The following is a 14,783-nucleotide window of genomic DNA, read 5'->3' as shown; positions in this document are numbered from 1 at the left end:
GCTTTGGCCCCTCTCACATGGATGTTCCGATTTTCTCATCATTTTTTACAAATCAAAAACGGATCAGTTGTCATCAGCTTTTACATCGGTTTTTACATCAGTTTTTCACATCCACTGCCAATGCAAAAACGGACGTTTTTCCATTTGTATCCACTTTTTATCCATTGCATTTTTTTACAAAACAAAAAGGCAGACTTGTTTCATTTAAAAAACGGACCTGAATGGCAGTCGAAAAAAAACGGATGTAAATGGATGACATTTGCTTTTCATCCGTTTGCCCATAGGAATGCATTGCTGGTCATTTTTCATTCATCAACAGATGGATGACAAATGGACAGACGTAACGCCTGTGTGAAAGGAGCCTTAATGAATAAAGCGATGCTGACTTTCGTCATCCTGTGCAAGCAAAAATACTGTTTAATTTTCATTGCTTGTAATTAGTTATTAGCAATTAGTTAGAAAATTGAATGTTCACTACATTTTCAAACCTGGGGGCAGGGACTAACATTTAGTAGTAATAAAACTAACACCAGCTGTTTAGAGGAATTAAAATGACCTCCAGGCAGATATAAAACCACTAATTAATGCCTTAAACATTAAGGCTCCATACACACGGGGTGTTTTGATAACGCTGGTAACGTTAGCTTTGTAAAGTCACGTTAAAAAACTTGAGTTTTTCAGCTTTTTTTTGCGTTAGTGGTTAGCAGAATTTTGCCGCGTTTAGCGGCGTTTTCCTGCGTTTTTCTGCATTTGCGTTTTGTAGCGTTTTTTTAATTAAATAATACATTTTTTTAATTAACAAATTTTCCAAAAACTAGTGTTTTAAATAGTTAGGTTAGACTTGGTGTTAGCCTCCTGTAATCTCTTTTAGAACAGCACTCTGATTGGAAGGGGGAGGGGCCAATTGGCAGAGTTAGCGGATGTCAAATGCTGTTTGATAAGATGCGCTGACAGCTATCAATGTGAGTTTTAGCCAGTTTCATGTTATTAGTGTATTGTTTTAATCAATTGTACCAGCTATATTACACCATCGGAGCTCTATTTTTATTTAATTGCTGAATGGGAGAATGTTTACAGGATTTTCAGATTGTGAGCAGTAGAAAGTTGAAGAACTCCACTGGTGGCAGTTGGTGTTCTTTATACACATTTATACACATTGACCTCCCCGTGCACCGATTTTTCCATATACTAATTAGATTTGTAAGATTTCATGCATGGACTTCTTGTGATCCTCAGTTTGTGGACACTAGATGTGGAATGCAGTTTTTAATTAGGGCAGCCTCATTCTTAATGTTGCAAGATATATCCAAAATAATTCTCATACTTGCATTTTAACGTTGTGTTTGGTTGCTTGCTGGAGTTCAACTTTGAATATCAAATTTTCAGTACCCAGGATTGATAACAAGTTGTTTGGATCCACAACGAAGGTCTTCCATGTGTGAAGTACAAGGGGACAAGCTAACAGCATAGAAGGAACAGGCATATGTCATATCGTTCGTGCAACGTCAGCTGAACAAGTATGGTAAGAGTTACCGGAAAGCAGTCTAATAAAGGATGAGTTATCATTGCTAAGGTAGTTGATTGCCAGGACTTTCAGCTCTCAATATTGATGCCTCAAATGTTGTAAATCTCTGTTGACATTTTCTGTCTTGTCTAGTGTTTTTACCATGCATATTTTTCATCGGTCTGATAGCCTCATGTGTCTCCTTAGAAAGTACTAATTTTTACTCTCCGAATGTTTTCTCTTAAATACGTATAGAGCCTCCCTGTTGATGTGGAAATTATTTGCAGTTGTTTAGAAGTACAAATGTATATAAACATGCAATAGTTTTTCTTTCTGATTTCTTAATCATTATTTTTGTTGGCTGGTTGTCATTGTTAAATTGTGCGCAACATAAATTCTAGTGAGCGTTTATTTTATATTTTTATATAAATCTTGTTTTGTCTGAAAATGGGGTAGTAGGCCTGAAGGTTGCTAGTGACAACATAAAGGCCTGTTGAGATTGGCTTAACTTTGGAGCTTCAGTATTTGGCAAGTATTGATGCAAAAGAAGATATCATTCATTCTTAAAAAGACCAAGAACTATAGAACCTGTGCTCCCAAAAAGGCAAAGGAATGGTCACCAGTATTGCCTATGGTCTCCCAGCAGCAGATCTTCTTCCTTTTCCTGTCATTCTCAAAGCAGCAGGGCTTTGCTTTGGAGTGGAAACATGGGGATGCGTGCCCTCAAGTCTTTAAGCTCAGCTTTCTCTCCAGCTTAAAAAACAGTGAGCAACACAGTGGTTACATCATCAAATCCCACTCCAAATCTTGTGAGACTAACTGCCACAGGCATCGTGCCTTAGATGAGCTCACGCAGATATACAGCTATAAGGCTCAAGGCACAAGAAGTGTTTCATTATTTTTCATGAAACAATCAACATTTTTTTGATGTTCCCTATAACATTTTTTTCTTACTTTTTTTTTGTACAGGACCACTTTAAAGTGTGATTAAGCCAAAATTATAAAACCATACACTTCACAATCATACATATACTGTACCTGTAAGGTTGTTTATCAATCCATGTTCTTTGCACTCTGTTATTCAGCAAAGGATTGATTTATTTTCATTGCTAACTCTACTTCCATTTATGTGGTGGTTCCTGTTGGTATAACTGTGTTGTTGGAGCCACCACTCTGTGCGCGCTCTTCTCTGGGATGACATTGCTGCGTCCCTCCACTCTCTAAGCTGACAAACATAGGTGGCACAGAGTGGCTGGGTATAACTGGAACCTGTGATTTGCCAACCTGTAGTGATTGACATTTTGGTCATCATTAAACTATAGTACACAGTATAATACATATCTGCAAATCATGGGTAATTATGGAATTTAATGTTTATTTATTTAAAAAAAAAGATACTTGTGTATAAAAAATAGGTTTCTTTTCTTTTTTTCTTTGCTTACTTCATAAATGAGGAAAAAAAGCACAACAAGGTATTCATAGAAATACATTAAAGTGTATTAAAAGCAATGTTATTTTAGAATGGAGAAGGGAGAGAACAGCTCTAACATTTTCACTGCTATATGTGTTTCCGCTGAGGGGTATTTGCTGTCTCTGCTTGTCCTGGTGACCACTATCACTGGGACTGAAAGTGAAGGAAAATATAAAATTTTGTATTGTCACAGAAACCAAAATTAGGGTAAATATTCAATGGAGACTCAAAACAAAATTCAAAGCTCCAGGTAGCTCTGCCTATCTTCTAGCCCCAAATCCATGCAGAAGGTACTGGTTCAGCTTGCAACCAAATAAGCTTCAAATTAAGGTGGGTGACCACTCACTTGTGTTTGAAAAATCCAAACACATTATTAAAATAATCCAATTATCCTTTCCCCGGTAGATTTATCATTGCAAATTTGTTTATTGGGTGCACCTATTTCGGGTACTCCAGTGAACCAAATGAGATTAATTCATACTATTTGCATTTCTACCCTATGGGCCATTGCCCTTCACTGGAAATCCCCCATAGTCCCTCTGACCTCTGTTTTGCGAAGAGTTGATATGGTCATGCTCATGGAACACATTCAGTATACATTATTGGACAGGATGCATTTATTCGACAGAAAATGGGATGATTGGAAGACTCATTGGCATTTACTGTTAGCCTAAACCTCTTCTATACCTTTATTTGTCATTGATCCTTTGTCAGTTATGCGGTTCATCTGCCTACAATGTTGGCTGCCTCTTTCATGTACTTGCTCTTTCATTTCTTTGTGATTATCTTTAACTTACCGTAAATTTTCTATGTGCCTTTTTCTTACTGTTCAATTTACCTCATTTATGTTGTGCAGTGTTTGCAGTCTATCTCTCAATAAAAAAATGTTTGTAAACTAAAAAAAAAAAAAAAAATCCAATGATCCAAAACATCACAGCATCACAGCACAGACAGGGTAGTTGATGCGTTTCATGCCAACCAGTTGTGAGTATGTGTTGTTAGAATGAAACACGTTAATTACTCAGTCTGTCCTGTGATGCTGTGATGTTTTGGATCATTGGATTATTACAATAAAGCATTTGGATTTTCCATACATGAGTGTGCGGTCAGCCACCTTGATTAGAAGCTTTTTCAGTGGGGACACATGTGCCTCGGAATATGAGGAAAAGTAAAATCTACCCCATGGGACACAGACAGCAAATAAGCAAATGTAAATTACACTATCTGCACCTATGTTCTTGACCAATTAATTTATTCCTAACACTTTTCATAACCCTGCACTAATATTTTTTTGGGCTGGCATTTTGAGCCAGTCTGATACTGGAGTACAGCTGCTGTATCAAATTCAAATTGATAAAAAAAAAAAATCTAAGAGAACCATATAGCTGCCTGAAGTTATGCAGGGTCTTTATTATGGACACAAATAAAATAAAAAAAATGCAATAATACTAGATGAAGTTTCATTACTATTTACAGTATTACCAGTAGATGAAGCTTAACTACTTCGCCACCAGAGCAATTTTTTAATTTTTCACACACATGTTAAACCTGCATTTTCTGATAGAAAATTATTTAAAACCCAAACCAGTTCAATATTTTCTGAAAGCAGAGGCTTTACAAAAAAAAAATATTGTTAGTTACAATTTTTATGTAGAATGATATTTGTGCAACTGTATTTCAAATGCTTATTGTCTTTAAAATTAATTTTAATACACAAAAACACAATATAATACCAATATTTGGTCAAATATAAAAGATAGGATTGCTTTAAGTAAATTATACCAAATTTCACCTGTCTGTAAAAACTACAGTACCAGCTACGCAAAAACTACGGTACCAAAAACTCCACTGGCAGTTCTTTAAAAGCCTTTACAACTCATCCATTTAGAGTTAACAATGGATTTATTACTATCAAAAGGGGATTAACAAGTCCCATAGGCAGATGACAGATTATTTTTATGGAGAGCTCTGTGGTCTCTTAGACCCCCAATGTCTCCCGTGCCCTGTGCCATATCCAGTCAAGCAAATTAGCTGTTTTCTGAGCTTTCATCCAGGAGTTTTGCAAATCTGAAACCAGAAATACTCAAAGCTGAATGCTTTGGGGTTCATTGCAGGGAAGATTTGGGAACAGATAGTCCCCAGGCTTCTCCCATTTGGCATTCTGACACTATTTGCAGTGGTGTTGGGCTCCCCTAAGGAATGAGTGAACCCAGAAACCACTGCGGGTTGGGAGTGGCACTTTACAGTGCAGTAAAAGTTATAAGGCAGCTCTGCAGTCATCCAGATCAATTGTAGCCCCGGTTCACACTGGTGCGACTTGCCATGCGATTTGTTGGTTCCAAATTACATGACGTGTCGTACTCCATTTCTGGCAATGGAACTGTTCATATTGCCATGACTCATGTCACAGCGATTATGGAAAAGAACCCTGCACTAATTTTATCCGATTTCATTGCGACTTGCATAGACTTCTGTTATATGAAGTCTCAAGCCGCAATTAAATTGGCATTGCAAATCTCACTGATATGGGGCTTTGAAATTTTGCTGAAGTAGCACAATTTCAAAGCCGCACCACTGTGAACCAGGGCTTACTGTAAAGTGGGGAGAGGACAGCAAAAGTGATACCAAGTTCAAAAATGCAGCAGCTTTTCTAGGCCATTTATAACAAGGCGGCACATGATTGCAATTGTAACTGTGAAAAGGTTATGGACTATGAAACAGTTACATTTTTATAACATTCAGAAAAGCTTTAAGGCAGCACTAAATGATATTTTTATTTTCCAAAAATAATTTGTATGCATCCACTAGCTGGCACTGTAATCTATTTTTCATGATTTTGTTTCTTACTGTGTTTTACTGCCTCATTGTAATGTCTTTCTTGAGCTCTTGAACCTTTCCTTTTCCCCTTCACTTCTGTTTGTTTGGAATGAGCAGTGCGTGCTGGGGTTATGTGCACTGCTCTATGCACACTATAAATCTCATAGTACATAAGTCTTTAGTCCATCTCTGGAGCAAGCAAGAGAGGGTGGCTACATTCCTACGTACAGTGGGACCATGGAGAATGAGCGTGCTCTCAAATCACAGCAGCAAAAACAAACAATTTATGGATTTGGAGGAGGCTAGCAGCAATAGAAGGTGTAGAGCTTATTGTCACTTCAAAACAAGCCTGGCTATTTTTTTTTTAATGAACTATTAACCACTTTCCCTCCAGAGGATTTACCCCCCTTCCTGACCAGGCCATTTTTTGCGATATGGCGGTGCGTTAACTGACAATTACATGGTCATACAATCTACATAAATGAAATTTATGTCATTTTTCCCCCACAAATAGAGCTTTCTTTCAGTGGTATTTTTTTTTATTTTTTGCGCTATAAACAAAAAAAGACTGACAATTTTGGTAAAAAAAAATATTTTTGACTTTTTGCTATAAAACAACCAATAAAAATTTTAAAAATCAAATTTCTTCATACATTTAGGCCAAAATGTATTCTGCTACAAATTGGTTTACGTGAAAGTTATAGCATCTACAAACGGTATATATACTGTAATTTTTATTTTGAATTTTGTTTTATACTAGTAATGGCGGCGATCAGCAACTTATAGCAGGACTGCGGGACTGTGGTGGACATTCTGACACTGAGTGGGAACTAACTGCCACTGACATTTCAATGACACTAATACAGAGATCAGTGGTAATAAAAAGCACTGACACTGTACTAATGACACTGGGCAGGAAGGGGTTAACATCTGGGGTAACTGTGTGCTGTGTGTGTTTTACGTTGTGAGCTGTGTGCTGTTTTACTTGGGAGACATGCTGCTTTGTATCTCTGCTGTACAGAGAGATACAAAGCAGCATGTCTATGCTGACAGGAAAGAGACCTGTGTTGTTTATACACAGGTCTCTCTCCTCTCAGCTTTGCCGCCGATTGACATCCCCAGCCGCCAAATGCAAATCACGTATATATATATGTGATTTTGTACAGCCGTGCCGCCCTGTAGCAGTACTTCGGCTATAGGGCGGGTAGCAAATGGTTAAAGTATTACTAACGTTTAGTTTTTTTTCTTATTAAAATAAAAATTATACTTACCTGCTCTGTGCAATGGTATTGCACAGAGCAGCCCCAATCATCCTCTTACAGAGTCCCCCGCTGATGATCTTGGCTCATCTCCTTCTTTGTTTGTCCGCATAGCAAGCTGTTTGCTATGGGGGAACACAGTGCATGCTCACTCCTGAGCTGTGTGTCTGTGGAGCCATGCTCCATAAACACACACAGTGGGGCTTAGCCCCCCACTTCCTTCTCACTTCCTCCTGCTGCTGCTTGGGTCCCTGTGTGAAGAGGAAGAGAAGTGAGAAGAGATGCAGCCATATACAATACTGGATTCACTCAAGAAATGCACTAAGGTAAAAAAAGGTTTTTAGCTTTAGAATCACTTTAACTATTAATAACTCTATTAATGAATTATATTAATACATTAATGAATCCAATTCTTTCAGTAACTGACATAGAATAGTTATACAGAGCAGGGGTTTTGAGTTCTCTCTGAATTTACTTGCTTTTTTCTCGTCAGTGATTCTGAGTATAATAAAGCCAGAGACAGCCAGACAACTAGCATTTTGAGAAGGAAGCCAGAAATAGCAGCCTCTGTATTTTTCCTAGTACAGGTTTCATTTAAAAAAAGCTTTTGGAAGTGTACTATGCCATCAGCAATATATCATTTTAAAGAGAAATTTAAGTAATGTTTCCTAGCAAAGTGTCTGATTTCGGAATTGGTTTAAAATGATCCATGCTCCCCACCTACACCTATCTGATTTTTATGTTTCCTTTATTTCATACGCTGCCACTCAATCTGTCCAATTTTCTCTGCAGTATTTTTTATATCTGCCCTTTCTTTTGTTTCAGTACACCCAAATCTGTCACACATGTCCTGATAATCAGCTCAAGTCTAAAATTCTAAAATATTTTCTGTTCTGATTCTCTTGTCATTTTACAGCTGTTACTTGTTACCAGACATAAATCTAATTAAATTATGTTCACTTTTCCTGATCTTCCCTTTTCAAACATAAATCGCCTACTTGTTTTACATAATTCTCTGCCGGGAGCTGGGAAGCAATGTATCTAGGCAGGACAAGGTTTTTTGGTACCTCCTAGTTTATTCACCCGTGGAAAAAAAAAGATTTGCATTTGTCTTTTCTGTACATATCGGGGTTGCTGTACTAAAACCATAGAGTGTAAAATCTGGTGTAGCTGTGCATGGTAGCCAATCAGTCTCTAAGGCTGGCCATACATTATACAATTTTCTTGAGAATTTTGCTTTAGATGTACCAAAAACCATATAATACGAGGTCAACCCTAAACAACACTTTCAATTGTATCCTGATTTCTATGCAGAGCTGCTCAGATTTTGCACTTTCCAGTGTGGTTACCTGCACCACATGTGCTACTTTTAGAGCGGTGCTGTGTGATTTCAGCCAATTCAAGTGAATGGGCTTCAAATCACACTGCATAGACCCACATATGAATCGCACAGGAATGCACAGCACGTTCCTGTGTGATTCAGATCAGGGCATAGTGTGAAATGGCCCTAAATGTGCTACTTTGTTTCAGTGTTTGTACAGTGAGGAACAGAAGTATTTGAACACCCTGTGATTTTGTAAGTTCTCCCACTTAGAAATCATGGAGGGGTCTGAAATTCACATTATAGGTGCATTCCTATTCTGAGAGACAGAATTAAAAAAATAAATCAGGAAATCACATTGTATGATTTTTAAAGAATTTATTTGTCTTGCACTGCTGAACATAAGTAATTGAACACCTGAGAAAATCAGTGTTAATATTTGGTACAGAAGCCTTTGTTTTCAATTACAGAGGTCAAACGTTTCCTGTAGTTCTTGACCAGGTTTGCACACATTGCAACAGGGATTTTGGCCCACTCCTCCACACAGATCTCCTCTAGATCTGTCAGGTTTCGGGGCTGTTGCTGAGCAACACGGAGTTTCAGCTCCCTCCAAAGATGTTCTATTGGATTTAGGTCTGGAGACTGGCTAGGCCACTCCAGAACCTTGATATGCTTCTTACGGAGCCACTCCTTGGTTATCCTGGCTGTGTGCTTCGGGTCGTTGTCATGTTGGAAGACCCAGCCATGACCCATCTTCAATGCTCTGACTGAGGGAAGGAGGTTGTTGTTCAAAATCTCAAAATAAATGGCCCCATTCATCCTCTCCTTAATACAGTGCAGTCGTCCTGTCCCCTTTGCAGAAAAGCACCCCCAAAGCATGATGTTACCACCCCCATGCTTTACAGTAGAGATGCTGTTCTTGGAATGCAACTCATCCTTCTTTTTCCTCCAAACACGACGAGTGAAGTTTAGACCAAAATGTTCTACTTTGTTCTCATCTGACCACATGACTTTCTCCCATGCCTCCACTGGATCATCCAGATGGCCATTGAGAAACTTCAGATGGGCCTGAACATGTGATGACTTGAGCAGGGGAACCTTCCGTGCAATGCATGATTTGAAACCATGACGGCGTAGTGTTCTACCGACAGTGACCTTTGAAACTGTGGTCCCAGCTCTCTTCATGTCATTGACCAGCTCCTTCCTTGTAGTTCTGGGCTGATTCCTCACCTTTCTTATCAGTGATACCCCACGAGGTGAGATCTTGCATGGAGCCCCAGTCCGAGGGAGACTGACAGTCATCTTTAGCCTCTTCCATTTTCTAACAATTACTCCAACAGTTGATCTATTTTCACCAAGCTGCTTGGCAATTGCTCCGCTGCCCTTTCCAGCCTTTTGGAGGTCCACAATTTTGTCTCTGGTGACTTTTGACAGCTCTTTGTCTTGCCCATGGTAGTAGTTGGCGTCTGACTGACTGTGGGGTGGACAGGTGTCTTTAAAGAGCTCACACAGGTGCTACTAAGTTAGATTAATGAGCGGAGTAGAGGTGGACTTTTTAAAGGCACAGTAACAGGTCTTTGAGAGCCAAAATTCTTGCTGTTTCTTAGGTGTTCAAATACTTATGTTCAGCAGTGCAAGACAAATAAATTCTTTAAAAATCATACAATGTGATTTCCTGAATTTTTTTTAATTCTTTCTCTCAGAGTGGGAATGCACCTACAATGTGAATTTTAGACCCATCCATGATTTCTAAGTGGGAGAACTTGCAAAATCGCAGGGTGTTCAAATACTTCTGTTCCTCACTGTATATATTTTGCTTTTAGAAAGTATTGCCAGCTTAAGGCTAGGTTCACATATGTGTGGGTGGTGCTGCTGCGGATCTGCAAAAAAATCCATGCAGCCGCACTACTCATACAGAGGAATGCGGACCCATGGGCAATGTGCCATTAATTCTAATGGCACGCCGCCCGCACTGGAATTCGCAACTGTACTGGGAACCGATATTCCCCTGCGGGCTGCGTTTTCAGAAGAAGTGCAGGGACTTCTTCCCTGCGTGTCCCGGGGGACGGGAGTCCATTCAAATGAATGGTCTCTCATGCCCGCGCAAAACGCGGACCTCAGGAATGCAGATATGTGAACCAGGGGTAAAGGTCAGTGCATACCAGGACATACAGTTGTGACCAAAATTATTCAACCCCCACTGAAATTGAGTGTTTTGGCCAGTTTGACATTGCTTTTGATCATTCAGTCATCTTGCTTACATTTACATTAAAGAGGCACTTGTAGGTCAGACAAATATAACATAACAGTTATAATGAAATAACCACAAATGTCTTTTCTGTGCTCACAGCATTATCAGTTTTATTCAACCCCCAAGTGACATTCAATCTTAGTACTTAGTACAGCATCCTTTTACAGTTATAACAGCTTTTAAACGTGAAGCATAGCTTGACACAAGTGTCTTGCAGCGATCTACGGGTATCTTCGCCCATTCTTCATGGGCAAAGGCCTCCAGTTCAGTCACATTCTTAGGCTTGCGCACTGCAACTGCTTTCTTTAAGTCCCACCAGAGGTTCTCAATCGGATTTAAGTCTGGTGACTGCGATGGCCACTCCAAAATGTTCCAGCCTTTCCTCTGCAACCATGCTCTAGTGGACTTGGAGGTATGCTTGGGATCATTGTCCTGTTGAAAGGTCCAACGTCTCCCAAGCCTCAGGTGTGTGACGGACTGCATCACGTTTCCATCCAATATCTCCTGGTACTGAAGAGAATTCATGGTACCTTGCACACGCTGAAGCTTCCCTGTACCTGCAGAAGCAAAACAGCCCCAAAGCATGATTGACCCTCCACCATGCTTCACAGTAGGCAAGGTGTTCTTTTCATCATAGGCCTTGTTCTTCCTCCTCCAAACATAGCGTTGATCCATGGGCCCAAACAGTTCTAATTTTGTTTCATCAGTCCACAGAACACTATCCCACAACTTTTGTGGTTTGTCCACATGGCTTTTGGCATACTGCAGTCGACTCTTCTTATTCTTTGGAGACAGCAAGGGGGTACGCCTGGGAGTTCTGGCACGGAGGCCTTCATTACGCAGTGTGCGTCTTATTGTCTGGGCTGAAACTTCTGTACCCACATCTGACAAATCTTTTCTCAGTTCCTCAGCAGTCACACGGGGACTTCTCTCCACTCTACGCTTCAGGTAGCGCACAGCAGTCGAAGTCAGCATCTTCTTTCTGCCACGACCAGGTAGCGTTTCAACAGTGCCCTTTGCCTTGAATTTGCGAATGATGCTTCCTAAGGTGTCTCTTGGTATGTTTAACATCTTTGCAATCTTCTTATAGCCATTGCCCTTCCTGTGAAGAGAAATCACCTCTTCTCTTGTCTTCCTGGACCATTCTCTTGCCTTCACCATGTTTGTAACCACACCAGTAAATGTCTAGAAGGAGCTGAGTATCACAGTCATTTTAAAGCTGCCTAATTGGTGCTTATTATGCTTGATTGCTGCTCGGTGACATCCACAGGTGTTTTCAATACCTGATGGAAAGCACCTGTATGAACCTCTGTTCTTCAGAGTGGTAGTCTTTAAGGGGTTGAATAATTGTGGCAATGAAGAAACCACATAAGAACCATTTACTACTGTATTACATAAACAATTGATGTCATTTTAGTTGCATTTGGGTAGTTACAACGTCCTTGTAGGATTTGATTCTGAATACAATTCCAAATGTACACTATAGTCCCTAAACCCCTTTACAGCATTGGGGGTTGAATAATTTTGGTCACAACTGTACAGGCACAATGACGTACATATACGTCATTGTGCCTGCATGTGCTTAGGAAGGCACAGAGCAGGGAGAACAAAGCTAGATCTGTAAGTAAAAGCAGCACATATTACACACATTACACTTGTAGGCACACAGTTAACCATTTGATTGTCCCTTGATGTTAACCCCTTCCCCAGTATTAGCACTGATCACTGTATTAGTGTCACTATTGATATCAGTGTCTGTTAGTCAGTTAGGGAAACTCCCAGCCAGCATCAGTTAGCGCCAGATTGCCAAGCTCACTATCACAGTCCCACTATAAGGCCTCATGCACACTGGACGTTTTTACAGCTGCTGTTTTTGGCTTTTGACAGGTTTTTTTCTACAGCCAGTAAACTCCCCAGCATGTTATCCTATGTGTTCCTGCACACAGACTGTAATCAACGTTTTTTGGCAGGGGCGTTTTTTGGCTGGAAAAACCCCCAGAACTAGTGGGTTTCTAGAGGAGTTTTTTTAGCTGTAAAACCAATCTAATGCTGAAAAACGCAGCAAAACATGGTAATTTGCATTGAATTGCACCAAACCAGCATTTTTGGATTTTTTTTTACCAAAAAATTTTTTTAAAGAAACGTTGAACAACCGAAATGCGAAAAAAGTCGGCAAAATGTGCTAAACGCTAATACAAAAACTCTAAAAAATGTTGAAAAACTCACGTTTTAACGTGCTAACATTACCAGTGTTATTAAAACGCCCAGTGTGCATGGAGCCTAAGGTTTTGATCATCGCCATTACCAGTATTGCATCATAGCTGCGTAAGTTCCAGTATACTGCATATACTATCGTTTGTAGACGCTATAACTTTCTCACATACCAAATAATATACACTAATTGGGATTTTTTTTTTTTACCAAAGACATGCAGCAGAATGCATTTTGGACTAAATTTATAAATAAATCAGGTTTCTTTTCTGGATATGTTTTATAACAGAAAGTTACTTGGCTGTGCCTGATGTCAGTATTTTTTAATCCACAACCCAGAAAAATTATGTTGTAAATGAGTGTTAGAAAGGTATCAGAGATGGATATCTCAATTCTTGATCTGGATTACAGACATCTTTAAAAACAAAGCATCAGCATGACAGCCATGGAACTAGCATTCTCCAAAGGACTTCAACAATGGCAGCCATGATTGTTCTCTCACAACACATACCCTTTAAAATAATAAAATCTTTTAGTGTCTACCTTTTAATTGTTGGGCTTTTCTGGTAGGCAAAAGCCAAGTCACACATATGATCTGAGAAATCTCAAGCACTCTGCTCATTCAAAGGTGGAAATACTAAAACATGAAAAAACTCTATAGCGCAAATGGAGAAAGAGTCATTAGGTCCCAATCAAGAAGCCATAGTCTCTGTATGGTAGATCCAGGTGTGTTAATCCACTTCTATAATGGCTGCAGCTCTTCTAACAGGGTATTGGATGTTTCTGTGCGTTAAAACAATAAACAAACAGAAGGCGCCACCATCTAAGTGTATCAATTTAATTAAAAACAAGTAAAGGGGAGGGTTATAATGCACTCACAAGGATGAGAGTAAATGGGACTGATGATATTCCCATTTACTCTCATGCTTGTGAGTGCATTTTAACCCTTCCCTTTACTTGTTTTTAATTAAATTGATACACTTAGATTGCGTCTCCTTCTGTTTGTTTATTGCTTTACAGGTGGAAATACTACCTGTTTATGGGGCCCACCAGCAAATCTGCCCTGTCCCTCAGCTGCTTATTTCCAATTTGAATGTTTGTAGTAGGAGAATAAACAGGTATCATTGAGCCAATAAATTTTCAGAGACATTGCACTAGGCTAACTGGCACTAATAATGTCATGACAGAAACCAGTGATGTGTAAACACCAATGCTTGTAGCATGGAAGGGAAGGACGTCCATTAAGAAACTGACCTAAGACCAAGAGTGGTCCATAGTAAGTTGACTGCTGCTCTTGTCAAAGTTTACTTAACTCCCTATCTTCATGTCCCTTGAGGGGAGCCAGGACATATTTGTCAGCAACTAATTATAATTGTTGGGTTTGCCAGGGGACATTATTTTCATATTGGAAACCTGGGCAGATCTCATAAGTTTTGAAAAAAAAATCATTACTGCAATATTTGCACATATCTACAGCACTATGATGCAAATGTTTATTGCATTTTTGGGTCAGTCTGCATTTCTCTTTAATTAATCTCTGCTGTCTCTGTCCGCCACAGCTTGAACTCAAGGGATTGATTTTCTTATCTGTAATGATGGAGCTTCCAAGTGAACCAAACATGTCTTGGCTTTTATTTTCTCACTGTAATCAGAAACAAATACGTTATATATTTTCTTTTTATGCACTTATCTCACTAGATAGCTGATGCTACAGTTCTAGGTTATGCAACATTTTTACTGTGTAATGTTTTTAGGAATGGTAGTTTCTTGTATTCATTCTTAACAAAAAAGGAGGGTTTTTGTATAGTTGCAGATCTTGTATACCTCGTTCGTGGACCATAAAAATGTCTGGGCCTCCATGCCTGCCTGTGCGTAATAGAAAATCCAACTAGCCATTGGTGTACAAAATGTTGGCAGTTTTCTGCACACCTTTGACAGTTTTGGGCCAT

At 39.3% G+C, this 14,783-nt stretch overlaps 1 protein-coding gene across 2 annotated transcripts in view; it reads left to right on the top strand.

Moving 5' to 3' along the window:
- GULP1 (GULP PTB domain containing engulfment adaptor 1) overlaps window positions 1-14,783 on the top strand; it is a 639,668-nt gene that overhangs the window by 80,219 nt on the left and 544,666 nt on the right. Inside the window, exon 2 of one of the 2 annotated variants that reach the window (XM_089670042.1) lies at window positions 1,387-1,522. The exons of the other annotated variant lie outside the window; for it this stretch is intronic. The gene's annotated coding sequence lies outside the window, so the exon portion shown is untranslated. The remainder of the gene's footprint in view (window positions 1-1,386; window positions 1,523-14,783) is intronic. 2 annotated transcript variants of the gene reach the window in all.

Source organism: Staurois parvus, unplaced genomic scaffold (genome assembly GCF_062004578.1).
Source record: "Staurois parvus isolate SC_StPar_1 unplaced genomic scaffold, SC_StPar_1.0 ptg000011l, whole genome shotgun sequence".
NCBI classification, from domain to species: Eukaryota; Metazoa; Chordata; class Amphibia; order Anura; family Ranidae; genus Staurois; species Staurois parvus.
The sequence above is the reverse complement of the archived record's forward strand: the minus strand, read 5'-3'. Positions and strand labels throughout refer to the sequence as shown.